The sequence below is a fragment of the Schistocerca nitens genome, chromosome 2, assembly GCF_023898315.1.
Source record: "Schistocerca nitens isolate TAMUIC-IGC-003100 chromosome 2, iqSchNite1.1, whole genome shotgun sequence".
Taxonomy (NCBI): domain Eukaryota; kingdom Metazoa; phylum Arthropoda; class Insecta; order Orthoptera; family Acrididae; genus Schistocerca; species Schistocerca nitens.
In genome coordinates, this window is record NC_064615.1 from 690,609,362 (window position 1) to 690,624,927 (window position 15,566).

The 15,566-nt window shown below is 40.7% G+C and overlaps 2 non-coding genes across 2 annotated transcripts; both read left to right on the top strand.

Moving 5' to 3' along the window:
• The first annotated feature begins 2,809 nt into the window (after positions 1 to 2,809).
• Trnat-ugu (transfer RNA threonine (anticodon UGU)) lies at positions 2,810 to 2,884 on the top strand. Its single transcript has one exon. It is a non-coding gene; the product is annotated as a tRNA-Thr (tRNA).
• A 1,794-nt stretch (positions 2,885 to 4,678) lies between these two features.
• Trnat-ugu (transfer RNA threonine (anticodon UGU)) lies at positions 4,679 to 4,753 on the top strand. Its single transcript has one exon. It is a non-coding gene; the product is annotated as a tRNA-Thr (tRNA).
• The last annotated feature ends 10,813 nt before the right edge of the window (positions 4,754 to 15,566 follow it).

The window sequence follows — 15,566 nt, forward strand, 5'->3', positions numbered from 1 at the left end:
TAGTCCTACATACTTTTCCTGCATTGTTGCCTAGCTCATTGAACCCCTCCAACTGACATTACCAACAATAAACCATCTCCAGCTGAAATCCTTCCTTCCACAATGAACTCTATCTGTTCACATTCTGCCAGTCCATATCCCTCATCAACCTAGTCCTGCAAGACCATGTAAATCAGGCCCAAACCTTCCTGTAATACCTCCTCTCCATCTGCAAAATCCTGTATCCAATCTCTCACATTGTAACTGTTGCCCTCCAGAAACTAGAGCAACATGCACACCACCACCCGAAAAAACTCTCCAAGCTGTTCACCTCCTCCTCCCATCTTGGACTACCACTATCCACCACCTCTACAACAGCCTCCGAACCTCCCCCACATCCCCTCACAGCTGACAAATCCTGCTTCATAGATCTACTACATTTATCACTTGCCCAGAAACTCCCTACCACCACCATACAGGATCCAGAACCTAAAAGGGTGTGAAACATAGTCATGAACCTTTCCTCCAAAAGTATTAGCCCCACGTAAGTGTCAGTCCTTTTGAAAAGTCTTACCTTTAACCCCACTCCAAAATTCAATCATCCTGGATTTGTTGAAAACTTTCTCTCCTTCTCCCGATCCTTACAGTGGAAACACTTTTTTGCCACCAACGATACAAATCAAACTCAACTCAAAGCCAATTTTCAACCCTACCTTACTCAGTTCACTCCTCCAGCTGTGATTCACCCCTGCTGCTCTCAAATCACTCTATTACTATTCCAGAATTTCTTAACCTCAAACTTTGCCTCATCATCATTCCTAAATCCATCAACGTGGGAGCTAACTTTGCATCTCCAGAAAGAATCGTACTCCACCAACTAAAAACTGATCCTGACCACATAATCTTACTTGCCAACAAAGGCTCCACCACTGTGGTTTTGAACTGCAGAGATTATCTGGTGGAAGGACTCCAAAACCTGTCAGATCCATTCACCTACCAACCCTGCCACAATAACTCCATTCCAGAAATACAACAGGATCTCAAGTTTCTCCTCAAATCGTCAGGCCCATTTCAGAACCTCTCACCTGAAATTTAAATGCTTCCTAGATTTTATAAACCCAGCCACCCTCGATGCCCCACTGTTGCCAGTTACTGTGCACCCACTGAGAAAATCTCTGCTCTTGTGGATCAACCCCTTTAGCGAGTTACACATAACCTACCCTCCTATATCGAAAATACCAACCATTTCCTCCACCGTCCCTCCATAGTCCCTATTCCTTTACCACACAGCGCCCTGCTCATCACAATTGATGCCATGTCCTTCTACACTAATACCCTTCTCTGTCGCAGTAATTGGCGGCGAGGAATGAGGTTGTTGACTGGCAGTGGAACAAGCCAGAAGTGTGGTGGGTGACACTCAGCTGGTGGATCAAGATAATTGGTTGGAAACCAGTGGTTATTTCAGAAGTGTCTGGTCTTGCTCAGAAAATGTGATAACTGCATTTTGGGTTGATGTATGCATGTACAAAGATGCCATTTGCATTAAGGTATTATTGTACTATCTGCTGGGAGTTTGCTGAAGAAGCCCCTTGGAACTGTTCACCTCTCTTTGTCAAGCTATATCTCTTGTAAAATATCAAATACTATTTGTGGTTTGGAAACTAGATGCTGAAGTCAAGAGCAGACACCCCTTTACAATGTGTCAATTTTTTAATAACATTAAAAACCATATTTTTTTAACTATATATATGACGGTAGTATCTGTTCCCGAAAGAACAGTTACCGTGGATGAACATGCAGCTTTGCTAGAAATGAAATGATAATTAAATAGACACCATAGCTGCAAGCAGGCGTTGATACACTTCATTAGGGACATGTTGAAAATGTGTGCCCCGACCGGGACTTGAACCCGGGATCTCCTGCTTACATGGCAGACGCTCTATCCATCTGAGCCACCACGGGCACAGAGGATAGTGTGTCTGCAGGGACTTATCCCTTGCACGCTCCTTGTGAGATCCACATTCCCAACATGTCCACAACACTAAATTCGTAGTGCGCCTAATAGATGTTTGCCCATCATATTCATTACTCGTGGCAGATTAATCTATCAAGTCCTGTACGAGTTCGGGCATAGCGTGTGCGTTCGCAAAAGAAGGTCAAAGGCCGGGAACCCTTATTTTTTTAACTATATATATGACGGTAGTATCTGTTCCCGAAAGAACAGTTACCGTGGATGACCATGCAGCTTTGCTAGAAATGAAATGATAATTAAATAGACACCCTAGCTGCAAGCAGGCGTTGATACACTTCATTGAGGACATGTTGAAAATGTGTGCCCCGACCGGGACTCGAACCCGGGATCTACTGCTTACATGGCAGACGCTCTATCCATCTGAGCCACCGTGGGCACAGAGGATAGTGCATCTGCAGGGACTTATACCTTGCACGCTCCCCGTGAGATCCACATTCCCAACATGTCCACAACACTACATTCATAGTGCGCCTAATAGATGTTTGCCCATCATACTCATTACTCGTGGCAGATTAATCTATCAAGTCCCGTACGAGATCGGGCATAGCGTGTGCATTCACACAAGAAGGTCAAAGGCCGGGAACCCATATTTTTAACTATATATGACGGTAGTATCTGTTCCCGAAAGAACAGTTACCGTGAATGACCATGCAGATTTGCTAGAAATGAAATGATAATTAAATGATGGGCAAACATCTATTAGGCGCACTACGAATGTAGTGTTGTGGACATGTTGGAAATGTGGATCTCACAAGGAGCATGCAAGGGATAAGTCCCTGCAGACGCACTATCCTCTGTGCCCGCGGTGGCTCAGATGGATAGAGCGTCTGCCGTGTAAGCAGGAGATCCCGGGTTCGAGTCCCGGTCGGGGCACACATTTTCAACATGTCCCCAATGAAGTGTATCAACGCCTGCTTGCAGCTAGGGCGTCTATTTAATTATCATTTCATTTCTAGCAAAGCTGCATGGTTATCCACGGTAACTGTTCTTTCGGGAACAGATACTACCATCATACACTCCTGGAAATTGAAATAAGAACACCGTGAATTCATTGTCCCAGGAAGGGGAAACTTTATTGACACATTCCTGGGGTCAGATACATCACATGATCACACTGACAGAACCACAGGCACATAGGCACAGGGAACAGAGAATGCACAATGTCGGCACTAGTACAGTGTATATCCACCTTTCGCAGCAATGCAGGCTGCTATTCTCCCATGGAGACAATCGTAGAGATGCTGGATGTAGTCCTGTGGAATGGCTTGCCATGCCATTTCCACCTGGCGCCTCAGTTGGACTAGCGTTCGTGCTGGACGTGCAGACCGCGTGAGACGACGCTTCATCCAGTCCGAAACATGCTCAATGGGGGACAGATCCGGAGATCTTGCTGGCCAGGGTAGTTGACTTACACCTTCTAGAGCACGTTGGGTGGCACGGGATACATGCGGACGTGCATTGTCCTGTTGGAACAGCAAGTTCCCTTGCCGGTCTAGGAATGGTAGAACGATGGGTTCGATGACGGTTTGGATGTACCGTGCACTATTCAGTGTCCCCTCGACGATCACCAGTGGTGTACGGCCAGTGTAGGAGATCGCTCCCCACACCATGATGCCGGGTGTTGGCCCTGTGTGCCTCGGTCGTATGCAGTCCTGATTGTGGCGCTCACCTGCACGGCGCCAAACACGCATACGACCGTCATTGGCACCAAGGCAGAAGCGACTCTCATCGCTGAAGACGACACATCTCCATTCGTCCCTCCATTCACGCCTGTCACGACACCACTGGAGGCGGGCTGCACGATGTTGGGGCGTGAGCGGAAGACGGCCTAACGGTGTGTGGGACCGTAGCCCAGCTTCATGGAGATGGTTGCGAATGGTCCTCGCTGATACCCCAGGAGCAACAGTGTCCCTAATTCGCTGGGAAGTGGCGGTGCGGTCCCCTACGGCACTGCTCACGATCCTACGGTCTTGGCGTGCATCCGTGTGTCGCTGCGGTCCGGTCCCAGGTCGACGGGCACGTGCACCTTCCGCCGACCACTGGCGACAACATCGATGTACTGTGGAGACCTCACGCCCCACGTGTTGAGCAATTCGGCGGTACGTCCACCCGGCCTCCCCCATGCCCACTATACGCCCTCGCTCAAAGTCCGTCAACTGCACATACGGTTCACGTCCACGCTGTCGCGGCATGCTACCAGTGTTAAAGACTGCGATGGAGCTCCGTATGCCATGGCAAACTGGCTGACACTGACGGCGGCGGTGCACAAATGCTGTGCAGCTAGCGCCATTCGACGGCCAACACCGCGGTTCCTGGTGTGTCCGCTGTGCCGTGCGTGTGATCATTGCTTGTACAGCCCTCTCGCAGTGTCCGGAGCAAGTATGGTGGGTCTGACACACCGGTGTCAATGTGTTCTTTTTTCCATTTCCAGGAGTGTATATACAGTTAAAAAAATATGGGTTTCCGGCCTTTGACCTTCTTGTGCGAACGCACACGCTATGCCCGAACTCGTATGGGACTTGGTAGATTAATCTGCCATGAGTAATGAGTATGATGGGCAAACATCTATTAGGCGCACTACGAATGTAGTGTTGTGGACATGTTGGGAATGTGGATCTCACAAGGAGCGTGCAAGGGATAAGTCCCTGCAGACGCACTATCCTCTGTGCCCACGATGGCTCAGATGGATAGAGCGTCTGCCATGTAAGCAGGAGATCCCGGGTTCGATTCCCGGTCGGGGCACACATTTTCAACATGTCCCCAATGAAGTGTATCAACGCCTGCTTGCAGCTATGGTGTCTATTTAATTATCATTTCATTTCTAGCAAAGCTGCATGGTCATCCACGGTAACTGTTGTTTCGGGAACAGATACTACCATTATATATATAGTTAAAAAAATATGGGTTCCCGGCCTTTGACCTTCTTTTGCGAACGCACACGCTATGCCCGAACTCGTACGGGACTTGGTAGATTAATCTGCTACGAGTAATGAGTATGATGGGCAAACATATATTAGGCGCACTACGAATTTAGTGTTGTGGACATGTTGGGAATGTGGATCTCACAAGGAGCGTGCAAGGGATAAGTCCCTGCAGACGCACTATCCTCTGTGCCCACGGTGGCTCAGATGGATAGAGCGTCTGCCATGTAGGCAGGAGATCCCGGGTTCGAGTCCCGGTCGGGGCACACATTTTTAACATGTCCCCAATGAAGTGTATCAACCCCTGCTTGCAGCTAGGGTGTCTATTTAATTATCATTTCATTAAAAACCATCTTTATAAGGCACCCGAGTAACTGACAGGTGTTTCTCTAATTTTTTTTGTAACAGTCTGATACTGCTGACCTCATTACAGGTGCTTGCATGTTATTTGCTAAGCTGATGAAATGTTGTTGTTTCCAGTTTGTAACATATGTCTGTTACAGGTTAGTGAAACCTGTGTCCCGTGTTGTTGCTTGTGTAAAAGTTAAACACACCACATACACATTCTAGGCTGCTGAATGACTGGACAGATTAGTGGGAATGGTTGAGGTGTGTTGCAAAGAAGGGAAGCATTATTTTGTATCCACCTTAGACCTCTGTATTTCTGTAAGTGATGCTGAAAATGGTGTTCACCTACTGGGGTCAAATCCAGATCAAAATATCAGTGGGTTTCATGATTATGGTATGTTCTACAAATGGGGATAAATTAAGATGATTGTATTATGTTTTATAAAAGTAATCATTTTGGGTTTTGCATTTGTTGTCTTTAGGGAGTCTCATCTTAATATGACCCTGTTAAGTGTTTGATTGTCAGAAACTGTATTATGGAAATAAGGATAGGGTTTTTTAACTTTTTTTTACATAACTGTTTTCAGAAGATAAGATTTTGCTGCCGTAAGTCTAGGTCAGTAAATGGCCATGGTGGTAATTTGAAATTTTGTAGCTTTATTGTATTAGTTATTCTTATATTAACTTTCAGTCATTACATTGTATTAGTTATGCTTTTGGTTACTATTTTCTAATTTGATGATCAATAAAATTGATATACACTCAATCAATCTTCTTCACGAGTAACTATTTTGGACCCAATTCCCTGCTTCCATAACAGACTGTTGCTGACAATAATAGTCATAATAATAAGTACCTACAGATTGATATCACCACACTCAAGTCAGGCAAAGCTGTTTAGAGTGAGCTCTCTTTGTAGCAAATTCATCAATCACATCATCATAGTCTTATAAGTTAGCATTCATGGAGAGGACTGCAAAACTGCTCACTTGATCCTGTGACACCAATGAATGCAAATAATTCTTGAGTCTTTTGAGGAGTGTGAAAGGGTGCTCAGATGAATATTTGGTTCCACTGTTGACAAAAATATACATAGTACACTCTCCAAATTATGAAACACTTGGTTTGCGCACAACACTCTACACAAAGTACTTAGGGAGGAGATTTTTATTTAGTTGCTCTTCTGTATGCCTTAAACAAGTCACCTCATCACTCAAAAATTCCTCAGAGTCATCTTTATAATGCAGCTGCAGTTTTCTAGCATATTTCAATGTTGCCTCATACAGGAAAATTACTTAGGAACTCAAAATTGCTACAAAACTCTTTCAATTATTTTTTTTTCCTTTTCTCCAAGTGAGACATCAATCTGTCTGTAACAACCATAAATGCATTCACCTGAAAATCTTCCTTTCCTTCTAAAGTAGTATCAAGCTCAGTTATTTCATCCACTTTCTCTTTATGGCTGTTTTGTATATGTTTTCTTACTCTTTTTAGTGTCAGTGTTTCCAGGTGTCATACATAGAATGATAATGATTCTCTCATGTATTCAAGTAAAGAATTGTACAGCATTATTACAGTCCCAATATTGGTGTCAATACTTTGCAACAGTTTAGTTGTAACAGTATATCTCTTTAGTATCACTGGCCAAAAGTTGTCATTATTCCAGCTTCCAGATTTTATAGACTGCTCAGCATTCCAGTCTCCTTGCATGTTAGTGAAGCCTGAATAACTTCTCAAGCTGATACAATTTCCACCCATTTAACATTGAAAATATAGAAGCTATTGTGATGTCCTGACCAGGGTGTTCATTTTACAGAACTGAATTATTTAATTTAGAATGCAAAATATTCCAACAACTCATCACATCAGAGCAGAAAGTGTAAATTTGTTGCAACAGATGTAAAAATTAAACTGCATAAGGGCAACATGTTGCTGCACACAATCCTATAACTCAAGGGAGCGGCTGCACATGGAATACACATAGTAAGAGCCAAGAAGGTTGATTTGTTTAACTCTAGCTTGGTGACCAGAGTAAGTTCCATCTATATTGCTTGTACTGTCATTTGATAGACCCATACGTAAGTGAATGTCCAAATTGCATTTACATAGTAAGTTTATTAATGAATTGGCTAATTCTTCTGATTTCACACCAACTTTGGGACAGAACAGATAACTCTTTCAACAGAAAATCCATCTTTTGATAAGTACCTTATAAAGAAAGGCAAGTGATCCACATGTGTGATATCAGGAGTGGAGTACAATATGGTAAAAAATATTTAGTTTCCTTCATCTGCAATACTCTTCTGTACTCATTCTGCCAGAATTTATATAAACTCTTCACATAGTTGAAAAGAAAGATTAATGTGCCCCTTTTCCTTTGTTTCATGAAGTTTTGTATGTTTAGTCAGAAAAGGATCAATTTCTACTATTAGCTGTAGTCACCAAAGTACTCAGAGAAGTCATGACCAGTCTGTGCTCCAACTGATGGGAAAGGGAGGCCAGGATGAAGGAGAAGTTGAAACACCAGGTAAAAGCAGTGTGGTGGTAATAACGCAAGAATGAAAGCTATGCAGCTGAGAGTGTTTGAAATGTACAGTTCAGGCCTTTATGGAGTGTTAAGACATTGGCTGATTGCAACCTCCTGCTGCATCATATTAAAACTCTCTTGATTACCGTTTTTGACACTTTCAGATAATAATTTTAGAACTTTAATGTACTCAAATATTTTTGAAGTGAATATGATATTTTGAGTGCTAGCAGTGCCCAAAATTTGGGACGTATGGTGTTCCACAAAAGGCTTACATGGGACAAATCATTAACCTCCTCCCCCAAAGCTGGGACATCCCATTAAACTGAGGACATCTGGCTACACTATCTGGGAGAAAGCACGATAGTCTTGTAGCATGGTAGCCCATGTAGTAAAGTAGCCCATGCAGCACAGTAGCCCACCATCACCCCATTCAAAGTTCAACACATAGGGAAGTGGAGTTCACTGACAGGAGCTCCAGTTGTGTATTCGTCTTTCCATGTGGTGGTTTTGAAAGGCATACAATAAGGATCTGAGCTCTCTGCTTGAACCTCTTCCTGGATTGCAGGCATCTCCCAGTGGGTTGCAGCCTCTGCATTGGGTGGTGAGTACGTTTATCAACTTCACCTGGAGCCAAAACCCAGAAAACTCAAAAATGCACTATTATTATTCATAACACATTATACAATACATACGTTACAGTTGTTAGAACAGGAAGCATGTATTTATTTAACACAATACTCACTGTTAATACTGCAAATCCAGCCACTTATGTGGGCATCTAGTTTCTTTGCTAGTTATATTTTGAGGTTATACTTCTCTGACTTCACAGATTCTACAAGTTCTTTCCCACTGTTGCATTTGACAAATTTAGCAAACTAAGCACTATTCATGTGGTAGTTAAAATTTGCAAGTCATTCGGCTTTCACCATTTCCACTGTAAGCCCCTTTCTTTCAGTGCTCCAGATATTTAGCATCACACTGAAAATCCAGTCCAGAAACGCATTGGTCAGTGGCACTGCTAACTGGTGCAGAACAACTTTCAAAATTATGTGCTTTGCATCTCTTAAAAAATGACACCCATTTGTTTGAAACGTTTTGAGTCTGTGAGTCCTTAATGAGAGGCAAGATGTCTTTCAGTGCACATATTTCAGAAAATAGCTTGTCATCATTTCTATTTATGTTGAAATAATCTATAAGTTTCATGATGTTCTCAATTTTACAGGGGTCTTTAAGATTTAACTGAGAGCTAAGGTTGAAAACTGAATCTTCAATGAAGTCAAACTTTTTTTTTCTATATATTCCAGAATCCTAGTATAGACTTGCTGAGCTTCTCTAACAAATTTTGTTTGTTCATACTGCGGACATTTTTTCAGTGCTTGTAACACCTTGAATCCGAACAAATTATCTTTTTGTCTATTAATAATCTCTGTATGCAACTTCAGGAATTCAGAATATATTTCAGTTATTTTGCATATAATCACTTTCCCCGTGTTTTATGATTATATTAAATAAATACGTAACATGGTTGACAAAATAAATGTCTAGGAAGAATAAACATAAGACTCAAAATAGCTTCTTGTATGAAAGTGTAAAACTGTATAATAAACTGCCGCAGAAAATAAAAGAAGCAGATAACATGTACCGCTTTAGGAGAAATCTTAAACTGTTTTTGCAGGAACACTGCTTTTACACTATAAGTGAATTCCTTAGTACAAATTAATATAAATAGCTTTTGTTTCACAATATGGTTATAATAGAGGGAAACATTCCACGTAGGAAAAATACATCTATCTATATCTATCTATATGTCACAATGTTTAACTACATGTAACAACAAACTGTATAAATATATGAATGTATGCAACTGACAACATCCATACATTTTAAAATGTCCACAGATGACTAAATAAATAAATAATAAAAAAAAAAACTTCATCGTCCACTTCTCTGTCATTTTCATGGGCTACAACTGTAAAGTAAATATGGCAGTATTGTATTCACCTTGGTTTAGAAAATAGGACTTCAACATTGACCAGCTCTGGAGTAATCTATCCCACAGCAGAAAAAGAGTCAAAAAGCGTTTATGAATTTGCTGGAGTTGTGTGGAGTACTCTGACTGAAGGAACTCAAAAATGTTATTCAGCTCACCCACCTTCTACACATCTGAAGAAAGCTAATTAAAACTTTAACCACTAACGATTCAACATCGTATGACAGTAGTTTCAGTCCATATTTTGCGTATTGTGCAGTATATGCATATGACAATGTCCTGCAACAAAGTGTGGTGTTTCAAACATTTTTTTTGAACTTCATAGAAACATATTGGTTTTTCTCATAATTGACTGAAGAGTTGTCCAAAACATAAGCAGTTATCTATGATCTGGAAAGACCAGTCTAAATTATGCTCTCTTTAAGCTTCTTGACTATAGAAGTTGATGTTTCGTCAGTGTCTTTGTAAAAATCTGTAACAGCTGAATTCGTCTCCATTTCTTGGTCGAAGTGCTGTAAATCATTTCATATTTCCTTTATTTGAAGCATCACATGCAGTTGAGTATGGAGTTGTAGTAGCTATCTTCAGAATCTGTTGCAGAGAATGTGGAGCCAATAAATTCTCTACTATAACTTCAGATTTAGTTCGTCCACACTTAATTTAGAATGATAGTTTCGAATCTTGAAAGAAAAAGTGAGATAAGAGAACATTTCAACAGTCTTGTGAAAGGTAACTGGGCAAAGTTTCATTTCACGATATGTTAATATTAGTTTCGTTGTTGACACTTCCTCTTCATGACTAGTTCCCACTGGCATGAAATACCTTTGAATAGTGGTGTTTCTTAACAAATCCCGCACCGTATCAGTACGAGTCTTGGTACTGGCATGAAGCTTTACCGCATTCACTGAGTCGTGTTTCACTGCAAAACTTACACGGCATGTTTTAAAGTATCCAGTATATTCATCTTCTTTTGAAAGCCATTCTTGTAGCCATTTGTCATTGAAATGGCACTCACTGCTCTGTTTTTTAGCCTGCTGCATTTGAGAAGCTCACTACAATACGATGTTACACTACATTCAAAAGTATCCAGACACCCTCAAAAACATACGTTTTTCATATTAGGTGCATTGTGCTGCCACCTACTGCCAGGTACTCCATATCAGCGACCTCAGTGATCATTAGACATCGTGAGAGAGCAGAATGGGGCGCTCCGCGGAACTCTTGGAGTTCGAAGGTGGTCAGGTGATTGGCTGTCATTTATTATTTATTTATTTATTTATTTTGATCCAACATCAACTGATAACAAAAAAAGTTTTTTTTGTTCCAGTCTTCTGGATAAGTCAGAGCCTTACTTACTAGGGTTACATATTATTGGCTGGCACTTTTATCTACACAACTTTTCCTAAATTTAGTTGAGAGAACAGAGTTACATATATGGACTATACATAAAAAATTGTTATTGCCATACTTAGATTAAGGAATCTACAGTTTGTGACATAGTATTCATATCTGACATTCAAATATTTACAGTATGTGACACAGTCTAAGATCTGAGATTACATATATTTTTAGATAGATAGTCTTCCATCATACGAGTTTACTAAATATAGAAACTCATCTATTGAATATACAGGATTGTTTAGGAGCCATAATTTTAATTTTGTTTTTAGTTTTGTAATGGGCAATTTGGAGATATTAGGATGGAAGCAATTCAGTAGTTTTATGCCTGCATAGTGAGGGCTTTTCTTACAGAGTGTTGTTCTATGAGAGATGATGTGGGGTCTCTCTCTACCTCTAGTGTTGTGACCGTGTATTTCTTTATTAAGTGTTTTGTTACTGTTTATTGCCATAATAATTATCTTCAGCGCATACAGGTTATGAACAGTTAGTATTTTAAATTCTTTAAACAAATTTCTGCAGGACTCCCTGGCACATTTCTTTCCCAAAATTCTAAGTGCCTTCTTTTGTAAGATAAGTACACTTTTCATATTACCTTTACTGCTGGATCCCCATACCTCTATCCCATAGCTTAGATGGGATTCAAATAGTGTAAAATATATTTGCCTCAGAGTGGTGATGTTACAAAAAGGTGTCAGTTTTCTTAGGACATATATGGTAGTACTTAGCTTTTTGCAAATATCATTCACATGATCAGACCAGTTTAACCACGCATCAAGTGTCAGGCCAAGAAATTTGGTCGAGTATTGTTTTTTAATGTATTCGTCACCCATTAAGATTTAGTTTTCGTGAGTTTTTTGCCTCCCAAGATCAAATTCAATATAGACAGATTTATTTGTGTTTAATTTTAGTTTGTTTTCATTAAAATACTGCAGAATTAAGCCTGCTGCGGTATTGGATTCCACTTCAAGCTGCGAATAGCTTGGATTGCAGCATATTAACGTGGTACCATCTGCATATAAGATAGCTGTTGCATGGTTTGTTATAGACTGAATATCATTAACATAAATAATAAAAAGAAGTGGTCCTAATATTGACCCCTGTGAAATACCAAAATTTATGTCAGTGGTGTTTGATTTGTATGGTCCCTCTGTAGTGCTAATAGACACAAACTGCTTTCTATTTGTCAAGTAGGACCTCATCAGATTATGGGCTGTGCCCCGAATGCCATAGTTCCACAGTTTGTCCAGCAGTATGGTCATATCAACACAGTCAAATGCTTTTTGTAAGTCCAGAAAGATGCTGCATACACGTTCTTTATTATCTATTGCTTGAGTGACACCTTTGATTAAGTTGGATGCTGCTGTAATGGTGGACGACCCCTTGACAAACCCATACTGCCCGTTAGAAATCACTTTTTTACATACCAGGAAGTTCCAGATTCTTATGTACATTACTTTCTCAAAGATTTTGGATATTATTGGAAGAACAAAAATGGGTCGAAAGTTTTCTACTAGAGTCCTGTTTCCTTTTTAAAAAATAGGTGCAAGTAATATATAGGTGCAAGTAATACAGGGTGTTTCAAAAATGACCGGTATATTTGAAATGGCAATAAAAACTAAACGAGCAGCGATAGAAACACAGCGTTTGTTGCAATATGCTTGGGACAACAGTACATTTTCAGGCAGACAAACTTTCGAAATTACAGTAGTTACAATTTTCAGCAACAGATGGCACTGCGGTCTGGGAAACTCTATAGTACGATATTTCCCACATATCCACCATGCGTAGCAATAATATGGCTTAGTCTCTCAATGAAATTACCCGAAACCTTTGACAACGTGTCTGGCGGAATGGCTTCACATGCAGATGAGATGTACTGCTTCAGCTGTTCAATTGTTTCTGGATTCTGGCGGTACAGCTGGCCTTTCAAGTGTCCCCACAGAAAGAAGTCACAGGGGTTCATGTCTGGCAAATAGGGAGGCCAATCCACGCTGCCTCCTGTATGTTTCGGATAGCCCAAAGCAATCACACGATCATCGAAATATTCATTCAGGAAATTAAAGACGTCAGCCGTGCGATGTGGCCGGGCACCATCTTGCATAAACAACGAGGTGTTCGCAGTGTCATCTAAGGCAGTTTGTACCGCCACAAATTCACGAAGAATGTCCCGATAGCGTGATGCAGTAATCGTTTCGGATCTGAAAAATGGGCCAATGATTCCTTTGGAAGAAATGGCGGCCCAGACCAGTACTTTTTGAGGATGCAGGGACGATGGGACTGCAACATGGGGCTTTTCGGTTCCCCATATGTGCCAGTTCTGTTTATTGACGAAGCCGTCCAGGTAAAAATAAGCTTCGTCAGTAAACCAAATGCTGCCTGCCCACATGCATATCGCCGTCATCAATCCTGTGCACTATATCGTTAGCGAATGTCTCTCGTGCAGCAATGGTAGCGGCGCTGAGGGGTTGCTGCGTTTGAATTTTGTATGGATAGAGGTGTAAACTCTGGCGCATGAGACGATACGTGGACGTTGGCGTCATTTGGACCGCAGCTGCAACACGACGAATGGAAACCCGAGGCCGCTGTTGGATCACCTGCTGCACTAGCTGCGCATTGCCCTCTGTGGTTGCCGTACGTGGTCGCCCTACCTTTCCAGCACGTTCATCCATCACGTTCCCAGTCCGTTGAAATTTTTCAAACAGATCCTTTATTGTATCGCTTTTTGGTCCTTTGGTTACATTAAACCTCCGTTGAAAACTTCGTCTTGTTGCAACAACACTGTGTTCTAGGCGGTGGAATTCCAACACCAGAAAAATCCTCTGTTCTAAGGAATAAACCATGTTGTCCACAGCACACTTGCACGTTGTGAACAGCACACGCTTACAGCAGAAAGACGACGTACAGAATGGCGCAACCACAGACTGCGTTGTCTTCTATATCTTTCACATCACTTGCAGCGCCATCTGTTGTTGAAAATTGTAACTACTGTAATTTCGAAAGTTTGTCCGCCTGAAAATGTACTGTTGTCCCAAGCATATTGCAACAAACGGTGTATTTCTATCGCTGCTCGTTTAGTTTTTATTGCCGTTTCAAATATACCGGTCATTTTTGAAACACCCTGTATATAGGTGCAAGTAATATATAGGTGCAAGAGTTTTCAAATCATCTGGAAATAGACCATCTTCCATATGAGAGTTGATAACTGTTGATAAAGGTGATGCAATTTTCTGTATACATTTCTTAAGAGTGTCCAGACTAAGACCATTATATCCTGCTGCATGGGAATTCTTTAAGCTACTCACTATTTTAATTATTTCTTCTTTACTTGTTGGCATCAAAATATACTTCCTGACACTGGTGTTCCTCTGAATTTGTATTTATGATTTTTAAGCTGATTGTTTATGCTAGAGCCAAAAGAGGCAAAGTAATTGTTAAATAGATCTGCTATCTTATTCTGATCAGTTTCTATTGTGCCATTCATCAGCAAGTGATTTTCAGTTGTATGTTTCTCAGATTTACCTATTTCTCTATTTACTAGTGACCATGATGTTTTGAATATATTATTTGAGCTCTGAATGACACTTTCAAAATGTTTCTGTTTTTCCGAAATTGAGAGGTCTACATAGTATTTCAGATACTTTTTGAACTCTTCTTTTAATTTTTTATTGCTCAAGTCATTTAACATAGCATACTCATACCATCTCAGTTTTTCTCTAGCCTCAGTGACTGAACTTGATATCCAGTTTTGGGTTACAGCATGTCACTGAATTCTCTTTTTTATTAATGTGCAGGCTTGGTTAAGAATGTAGAACAGTTCACTTGAGAATTTGCCGTAACTATGAAGTATCATTATAACACTGTTCCAATCCACATTTCTTAGCATATTATTCAAATGAGTTATATTTTGGTCTGTATTCATCCTAATATATCTATAGCAACTGTGTGTAGGAACCTTTTTTATGTGCACACTTAGTTCTATTGCATGGTGGTCTGACAAAGCACTTATAATAACAGAAGATGTAAGATCATAAAGATGAATACCAGTGATTATGTTATCTATTGCAGACTGGCATGTTTCAGTCTCCCTGGTTGCAGTGTTTATCAGCTATCTTACATTATATTCAAACAGAGTATTCTTGAATTGTATAGTGTGTAACTTATCTGCTAATACATTTATGTTGAAGTCTCCTATTATTACTAACTTGTTCAGGTGTGACATAAAAACATTCTCTGTCATGTCACAAAACTTTGTTAAGAAAACTTCGAAGTTTCCACCTGGTGGTCTGTATAAACATATAACATAAATTTCATCATTTGGTACCTTTATACGTGCTGCACATAATTCAATTGTTCCTTCTAATGAAT